The following is a 9631-nucleotide window of genomic DNA, read 5'->3' on the forward strand; positions in this document are numbered from 1 at the left end:
GCAAATACAAATTTTCTGTCCCAGATGTACACTTTAACGAGAAAAACAGCACCAAACTTTCTGCCCTCTCCAACATTTCATTGCTGGATAGTGCTGGAAATCTTTGCCAGCCAATCAAATTTAAAAGGACCGAAAACTGAGAACCTTTGTCGCGTCAACATTAACATTACAGCGCGCAACTATGCCACCAGAGGAAAAGGGTTGAAATGGGAGTCAGTAATATCATCATGCTATTCTGTGGCAGGTAGCCCAAGCTGAACACGCGATTAAGTTTTGTACTAAAGGGGGGGGGGGGGGGTCAATTTGACGCCATTTACGTCCAATATTGGGGTACACATTGCGTTTTTGAACTCCTTTGCTTGTGCCTTGTGTAAAGTGGCCACCGTACCAAGAAACAAAAGCTGACGTTTCGAGTGCATCAGCTCTAACGAAGTTTGATTCTCTGTACTGTAGCCATTTACCTTTATTTCGCATCAAAAGGCGCCTGTAAAAAAAACTGACTGCATTAAACTATAACTTTTGAGTGTGAAACAATGCGGTAAAACCACGATAGTTTCTTTTCTTTTTTTTTTTTTTTTTTGCATTTACATTAAACAAGATTCTTGCAGGGTGCTCTGCCACATATATAGCGAGTAGCAAGTTATGCTGCACCTACGATCTTGGACAGGTTAAAATGAAAAAGCAACCCCCCACCCCCAAAATCAATGATGATTTCGCATTGGGGGGTGGGGGGGGGATTATTTAACAATTATTCCACGAGCGCGCGTTGGATTAGCCTCCCACGCAGTCGTTTTTAGGGGACTCGTATTACGTGGGAGGAGGTAATACGAGTCCCCTAAAAACGACTGCGTGGGAGGCTAGCGTTGGATATGAGCTGATAGATAACCAACGAGGGGCGCAGCGCCGAGTTGGCTATAATCATCTCATATCCAACAAGCGCGAGTGGAATAATTGTTTTATTAAAAGCAATCAAAAAATATTGCTAGATCTTACTGATTTCGCTTTGCAAGAACAATCAGAAGGCAACTTAATGATCGCTATTTCTCGCACATGATATAAAACTCATAATGGCTCATATACCATGGCCGCTAAACTTGCGTTGTTACCTTGAGAATTTTTTTCAAATTTTTCCCTGCTTTCCTTTCCGCAGCGTCACATTCAAGTACACGGAATTGTAAAATAAACAATCCTTAGAACTTTTAAGAGCTTTCGCTTTAGCAAATTTATTCATCTGTACCGCTGCGACGAACCAAAGGGGATTACGTTAGACATCACGGTGAATGGCGCTATGCCTGTCTTTACGTCGCAATGCTGCAAGTCTTCATACCAAACCATGCAGAATTCGCAAAAGATTCGACGAACTTAATTGCTCCTTTTTAGTCAGTCTACCGTTCACAGTACAATGAATGTAGTGGTGGATCGATTAGATCGATTACCCGTCGGGCCTTGTAGCTCAGCCGGTAGACCAACGGTGATCGAATCCGCAAGATGTATTTTCTTCGTCTCGTACGGTCTCCCACTAAATCAATGGGGCTAACGCTCTGCGGGGAATTCATGGGTTCAGTTACCACTACAGTCGAACCTCCCGTAAGCGACCATCCATAATGTCAAGGATATGTCATACAGTCGAACCTCCCGTAAGCGACCACCCATAATGTCAAGGATATGTGGTCGCTTACGGGAGGTGGTCGCTTACCAGAGGTCAGACCACAGGGGGTCTAAATTTCGGGTAATTTACATATGGCAATTGCGGAGACCAAACCCTTTTGCCAGTGCTTATCGAAACCCAAGTAATAACTTATCCTTAGACTGTCTGATTTAGGAGCAAACAGTAAACGGAATTTTTGCAATGTTACATTTGAAGCGTAAATCATCCACAACTTTCGCGTTTGTTTGTTTGTTACATAATTCAGTTGACGTTCTTTATCGCCACAACTTTTCTGTTGGGTAATACAAGGTTGAGAGAGTCATAATCTCGTACCCCGATCTCAGTCGTCGGTTCGGGAATGTCGAAATGTGAGATCTGGTAAAGTTCGATATAACGCCATTTCTGGTTGGTTACCAGAATTAAGAATGCCTCATTCTAATCTGCTCTGTGATTGGCTCTTTCCTTCTGTGTTTGGTTTTCGCTCAGTTCGGGGAAGAAACAAAAACACGGAAAAGTTTTCGCTCCGATTAAGATTGTCATGCGACGTTTTAATACATACATGCCCTTTGTGTGGGGAGAGAACAGTGAGAAATTGTTTTTTTGGAAGACAACAGCGACTTTAGCCGAAAAGAGTTTGCAGTACCTTGCCAAATTACACAAGTTTCCAACACGATGGATATAAGCTTGCTTACTTTTGGGGATAAAATGGAGGTAGGTCATATATTTTTTTTTTTGGTATTTCTTGACAAAAAATGATTTTTTTTAAAATGATTATTTATTTAGTAAACGCAAATTAATTCCCCAAAATACTTTACCTTGAGTTCCTGAACATTTGCTAGCATATTTTCAGTTTTTGTCTTCTGCTAAAAGACTATTTTCCTTCTATAAATTGAACTGGACTTTGAGTAAGAGACTTCATAATATAATATTAGTCCTTTCAGACCAGTGTGCTTATTCCTTCAAGATCCATACAACATCTCTCATAGGACTTTGGAGAAATTGATAGAGTGTCCACACAATATTATTATTCATCTGCTGGTGAGATCAATATCCCTCCCACCCCTCAGCTAAGAGAAATGAAAAATGTCCGACTTATGACCGCCAAAATAATAGTAATGAAACCCGTACTACAACAGAGAACACCTTGTCTGAACCGATTAGGGCTCTTTATGTAAGTGTAGTTAGTTTAATTTTATCCCCTCTCTCCCACCTACTGAGTTAAAAAAAATTTGGATCCAAAATATAAAACTAGCCTTCCTCTAAAATAAAAATGGGGACATTGGTTTACATGTCTGCACCACCTAATGTTTTGCAGGTCTATGCTTGTGATAGGCTTTAGAAAAGAAGTAGTTTTAAAAGGAGGACATGCCTCTTTGGATTTGACATCACTTGTAGTTTTTAGAATCTTTTTGCCATTGTTCTTTTCTTCAAGATAGGGGAATTTCTCCATTATTTTATCATTAGTATGGAGTCCTTGAAGTACTAAACACACTTCATTTACTACTTCCATTGTTAATCCTTAGCACATTCTCTGATACAAATAGTTATCACTGGCCTCAGTTTCTCCTTTATTTCTTGTTAACTCTGCCTTAATTTCTTCCACCTGATTTCTAGGGAGAAGCAAGTTCCTAAAGTTCCTATCAGTGATGTGAATATCTTCAAGGGCTAAAACAGCTGGACACAGCTCAACACATAATTAAGAGCAATGACAGTCATTTCGGACAACAGATATCACAACAGCTGCATTTCTCACACAAAAGCCAAAACCAAAGTGGTTATAAGCAAAAATTTTCCCTTGCACAGATTTCTGGGGTATTTACACTAATCTGTCATGATGGGTTGCATTTCTTCAATATTTGCACCAATATGATTGTTGTGAAAGTAAAGTTTTGATGTAGCAGGCTTCCCATCTCTTCCACTTTCTTGGAAAAAACTTTCCATGGTTTGCAGAAGACCAAAATGAATAAATTATTATCCTTCCAACACAATGAGAATCAAACCCCATTCCCAAAGATTGTGGCAAATAATATTCATTGTCAGTCTGTAGAGAATGAGACTGAGCCAAAAGTGCATTTTGAGGAATTTGGGGAGTAAGGTAGAACTGGTGATCCCCAAGCTTTCCACCCAAAAAGGCACCCCCAAATCCACACAGTACTAATGATGAGTAAATAATAGGCTGACAGGCTTAATTTTTGACATTGGTGGTGATAAGTTCATCTGCTATGGGCGAAAATATGTAATCAAACTGGTCAACATTACTTTGTGTTAAGATAGGAGGGCCTTTGTAGTACTCCATAAATCTTTCATATTCAAACTTTGTATGATTGTAGTTTGGTTGTTTTTCTGTTGCTGTTGTTGTCATGACAACAATCTTCGCTGTAGGGAATACTGAGGAAAGTGTTCCTCGTTTGCTGTACTCTGAAGTTGTGCCCCCTGAACAAAGATGCAATTAATTAAGAAAAAACTGTAGTCATTCACTGGCATGTTGTTATTCTTTCCATTAGAATAAGACAATATAATTACCAGAAAATGGATAATGAGAAGGCTGAATAAAAAGGGATTCTCAAGTAACTAAGCCCTTTTTGACGCATGGGGTGGTGGAAGGACGAAGCATAAAAGAAGCAGAGTGCGATAATCACCAACAATATGGCTCTGTATTTATTAGCTTTTAACTTTTAAGCCTCAGTGTCAACATACAGTTTCTCCTTACTGGTCTCTATATGTCCATTTTTCATAGTAGCATTATAGGGAGGTTGTTGAAATATCAAGAAATTTCACCACTGGTGATCTCATGACCTCTCCTTGATTGTGTATTGATAAATATTAGGAGAAATTTTGATACTGATCACTACTGGGGCTTAAAGGTTCAAGGTTCACTGTTCTGATATTTTTTGTGTACTTGTGTGAAAAGTCCTTGAACATAATTTTGTGTTGCTGGTCTTAATATTAAGAAAAGTTAGGACCTGACATGGGTGCAAATATCAATACAAGAAAATTTTTTTTGCTCAAGGAATTGGCATCAACAAGGAATTTTCATCCAAGACAGACACTGTTTTCAAAGTTTCTTTTCCCCACCACTTCTCTGCAGTGGGTTTGTGTCTGACAGTTTAAATGTTGTTTCCTGGCTATGGAAGGCCATGGTTAAGGAATACTTAAGAATTCATGGTTACTGAAGATCAGCTTACTGTGAAAGCTGTTGTTTTGCTGCAGAAATGGGTGTCAGTTCATTAGAACACACAGACATGCACAGGAAAACAAATAGTGGAAATATTTTTTTTTATTTGTTTTCTATTTATCTGCCATTTGCTACTTTTATGAGCCCAAAAGACCTTCACACCTTCTAGGCTCGATTACCAGCCGCTGTTCGGGAAAATGAGCCCGCGCTCGAGGAAAGCCGGACCCGAGGGAGCGGCGGAAATCGAGCCTACACACCTTCCTATTATTATTGTTATTATTTTTTTTTTGCTGAAATCAAGGATCCCATCAGAGGTGAGTGTCCAAGCACCAAGATAGCTGCTTTGGACTTAAAGAACCTTGTATTATTCTTAGTGTATCATCCTCTATGCATGTACAAATAATGCAATGCTCAGTACAACAATGATTATTTAAGCAGCTCATTGTGCCTTGCAAATCAAATGCAGATAATGACCTTTGTTCTTCATATCAAGAGTCAAATATTATTGGACTTGTGTATTAAGTGATTCTAATTTTCGAGTCTGTGGACTCCTATGTGTAAAATTATAACCTTTATTAACTTGTCATCAAAGAAGCAGTCGACGGGGCATGTCCCCTAAACTTAACATAAATTTCAGGTGAAAACTTTTCAAGTGTTATGTGATAAAGGTGAATCAAGAACCACTGAAATGGAAAGCTCATCACTACCAAATAAAACTCTAATGGGAAACTCATAGGGACTTGCTCTGTTTGCTCACATGTTGCAAGTAACCAAACATTCTTCAGATCCCAAATCCAGATGTGGTACCTCCATTTCCCAGAAGAAATTCAAACTTCCATAATTTTTTGAGAAAAAAAAAACCCGTTAAAACAGCAAGGGTGTACTCGGTATTTTAATGTTGGACATAATTGGGCGCCTACCATTTACACGGACAGGTCTTTCTGGTTTGCTGATATATAACCAAGACAGTAGCATGGTGTTAGGGCTAGGATGGTTCATGGTTCATTTATTTAACACTATTTACACAACATTAACATAGAAAGAAAAGTATTACAACAAATGATTACAAGATAAAAATAAATACAGTACAAATTATAAAATGTGTGTGGTGGTCAAAGTAGCAAAGGCTTTCTAGCTGACCACCACCTACTTTTAAGTAAACAAAGAAATGACACTGAGCTTTATTGAGATATTAGAAAATGTAGGAAATGTTTGTAGAGCCTAGGATGTACAAGAGAGAATTACATTTGTGCAAATTAAGGTATGTGCGAGATATACTGACCCGAGCAAGAAATCTAAACAGGACAAGCTTAATAAAAGAAGAACAAAACAATAAATAAATAAAAACAAAAAAAAGCAAAAAAACAACATACAAACAAACAACAACAACAACAAACAAAAAGAAAGGAAAAGGACAACACATCATCAGCAGCAACAGCTGCGACAACAAAGATCAAAATATAAGCAGACAATTATTATTATTATTATTATTATTATTATTATTATTATTATTTTTAGCTCTATTATTATTATTAGATAGTTACATACTATTATATTTGATCATTAAACAGAACATATATTATTTGATTGACAAGAGATCAGGTGGGCCTTATAAAGTTTCTTAAACCTGTTAAAAGTTTTTGTTTTTTTCAATGCCATGGGGACAGTTTCCCATATGACAGAAGCAGAGTACTTGCCTATGTTAGTTCTAACTTGTGGTCGGTGGAAATTAAGCTTGGCAGAATTTCTGGTGTTATAGGAGTGGACAGTTGTTGTAGGTAGGAGGAGGCCCTGTTTAGCTGGTTCATATAAAATTATATTATTACAGTGACCTTGAGTTGTGTCCTTTGGCCTGTAAAAGAAACCTCCCGCATTTACACAATCCATTTGGTTTGGAAATTTAAACCATTAACTTATGGAAGAAGGAGAATTTGTGTGACCAAATCAGCTGAAAGACTACAAAGAGAAGAAATAATTTTTACGTATCACTGGTAGACCACAATTTCTGAAACTTTGCAAATGAAAATATGACATGAACCATTTGACTTTCCAATGCGAAATTTAACACCAAGATGCCAATCAGTAACTCTATTGTGCCTCATCTACAACAACGACCACAAAATTTTTCTGATAAAGCTTCGACAACAAAAACTCTCTGCACTGTCTGTTGCTACCTTTACCTTGGGGTGCACAAAAATTATGTGACATTTCCCTGCCTGTAAATTACAGTATCTTCAATACAGTTACCATCTAAGGCGAAAACTGGTACAGCTTACTACGGTTGACTTAAGTCTTTTTAATTGATCGTCGATAAGCACGTTGATCTTGAGTGGAGAAAGCACAATTACGATGGATTTGTTCTTGGAACAGTTTTCATTACAAAGATGGTCTAGATGGTCACAAAGGGTAGGAACTAATCTTAGTAAAAAAGTGATTTACCGCGCTTGTTGATTGCAATCTCTCCTGTTGCCTTTTTCGTTTTGGTTTAAGTTTCAAGTTTTGTTGTCCTCTCGACCGAAGAACGTTCCGAAGAGCACCCTCGAAAGCGAAAACCTCACCAGGAATGATCACAGTTACGAGCAGCACGGTGGACAAAGGATGATGGGCAGGCCCGTATTCCGGGCCTCAAATCGAACTTTACCAGATCTCCCCTCCGCCTGACCGTGGGAGATCTGGGTACGAGATTAAGAGAGTCATTACCGGTCCCCAGGGGGGATACTCGGGTATAAACGTGACGGGGGGTCCGACGTATTTTTTGGGTCTAAAATTTTCAACTTCTGTATATTTTTGGGTCGAAGATTTAACCGTGTATTTTTTTGGGTCTAAAAAATCAGCGCGTATTTTTTTGGGTTCGAATTTCCGCCAGGCTAATAGTTCTTACGCAAGTCAAGCCAAAGTTCCCGCAAGATCCAAAAGCATGATTCGAATAATCTCCAGTCTTGTATTTTTTTGGGTGCACAATATCAGGTCCATGTATTTTTTTGGGTTTAAAATGTTAGGCTCCGTCGGATCCCCGGTCACGTTTATACCCGAGTACCCCTCCTGGGGACCGGTCATGCACATTTGCATGCTATTTACAAGATAAGAGAGTTTCTTTCCTACAAGGATTAAAGTTTATTTCAGTGTACACTATGGTGCATGTGTATGTTATCAATTGTTTCAATGCTAAGCTATTTCGGGAGACACTTCCGGTAGCCTCGGCAGTGAGATTTTAATACGACATCTGCTGTAATGATGTGGGCCAATATGGTACAGCGACACATTTTGCAATTTCCCCCTGTGAGAGATACAGCAGATTGTGTGTCAAGTGGTCGCCTACGAGAGGTTTAAAACAATTAAAAGTTTTAAATAATCATCTCTAAAAGTGGTCGCTTACGGGAGGTGGTCGCTTACGAGAGGTGGTCGCCTACGAGAGGTTCCATCTATGGTGATTTGACTTGAAAACTTTTGGTATTTTGGAAAAGTGGTCGCTAATGAGAGGTGGTCGCTTACGAGAGGTGGTCGCAAAGGGAGGTTCGACTGTATGTGGTCGCTTACGGGAGGTGGTCGCTTACCAGAGGTTAGACCACAGGGAGTCTAAATTTCGCGTAATTTACATATGGTAACTGCGGAGACCTAGCCCTTTTGCCAATGCTTATTGAAACCCATGCATAATAACTTTTCTTAGCTACAAGTAAATTACGACTGGTCCAAAATTATTCTAGGCAAAAATTCTTAGGGTCTATGGTGATTAATGTTTGTATCTCACAAATTACTTAATACAGCTATTGAGACAATTACAGTGGAACCCCGCGTTACGGACACCCGCCTAATACGGACACTCGTCATTACGGACAGTCTTCTTGGACCCGCTCCATACATTTTCCTTAAAATTAACCCGCTTAATAAGGACACTCCGTAAAACGGACACTTTTTCTGGTCCCAACTGTGTCCGTCATAACGGAGTTACTAGAGACCTTTAGATTCTAGTACGAGTACGAGTACGACTACGAGTTTCTCCAATAGACAAAGAGTGCGCGCGCATGAACCAGCGTCATTTTGGCGGGAAAACGAGATAGCTGTCGTCATTTCACTACGAGTTTTTGTAAGAATCTCGTAGAGGCGAAAACGAGTCCTCGAAACGTAGGTGATCTCGTCTTTTTGGAAACACGAAAGGGCTTAACTATCATCATTCAAACCAACTTCGTCAAGTTCGTCGTTTGTAAACAGTGAAATGAAACTTTCTGTGATAGATCTGTTCTTAGTACTTCGCTAAAAACTCGAAGCCAAATCTCGTAGTCGTACTCGTACTAGAATCTAAAGGTCTCTACTGTGAAACAAACTTGACATTTTCATTACTCTAGGTGGCGCTGTCTAAATTTTTCAGGGAACGGAACTTAAGCTAAAAGATAAGAAAGATAAAAGATTAGAGAGTTTTTTTCCTACAAGCTAAGGGATTCAATCTTATTAAAGTTTATTTCAGTGTGAAGTATAGTGCATATCTATTTTATCATCCCTCGCAGTCATGTTAGCGGACTCGTATAATAAGGAGGAGGTAGTACGAGTCCCCTATAAAAACGACTGCGTGGGAGGCTATTCCAAGCAAAGCTTTATCGGGACCGACAGTGAGATTTACGGCCACCGCTGTAATGACGTGGGCAATATGTAACAGGGACACATTTTTCAATTTCCGCCCGTGAGAGATACAGCAGATTGTGTGTCAAGTGGTCGCCTACGGGAGGTTAAAAACAATTGAAAATTTTAAACAACCACCTCTAAAAGTGCTCGCTTACGAGGGGTGGTCGCCTACGAGAGGTTCCATCTATAGT

At 39.3% G+C, this 9631-nt stretch overlaps 1 long non-coding RNA gene across 1 annotated transcript; it reads left to right on the forward strand.

Moving 5' to 3' along the window:
- The first annotated feature begins 1974 nt into the window (after positions 1–1974).
- On the forward strand, positions 1975–3967 carry LOC146459724 (uncharacterized). Its single transcript, XR_014857821.1, has 2 exons — positions 1975–2359; positions 3263–3967. It is a non-coding gene; the product is annotated as an uncharacterized LOC146459724 (long non-coding RNA).
- The last annotated feature ends 5664 nt before the right edge of the window (positions 3968–9631 follow it).

The sequence above is a fragment of the Pavona decussata genome, unplaced genomic scaffold, assembly GCF_977016875.1.
Source record: "Pavona decussata unplaced genomic scaffold, jaPavDecu1.1 SCAFFOLD_217, whole genome shotgun sequence".
NCBI lineage: Eukaryota > Metazoa > Cnidaria > Anthozoa > Scleractinia > Agariciidae > Pavona > Pavona decussata.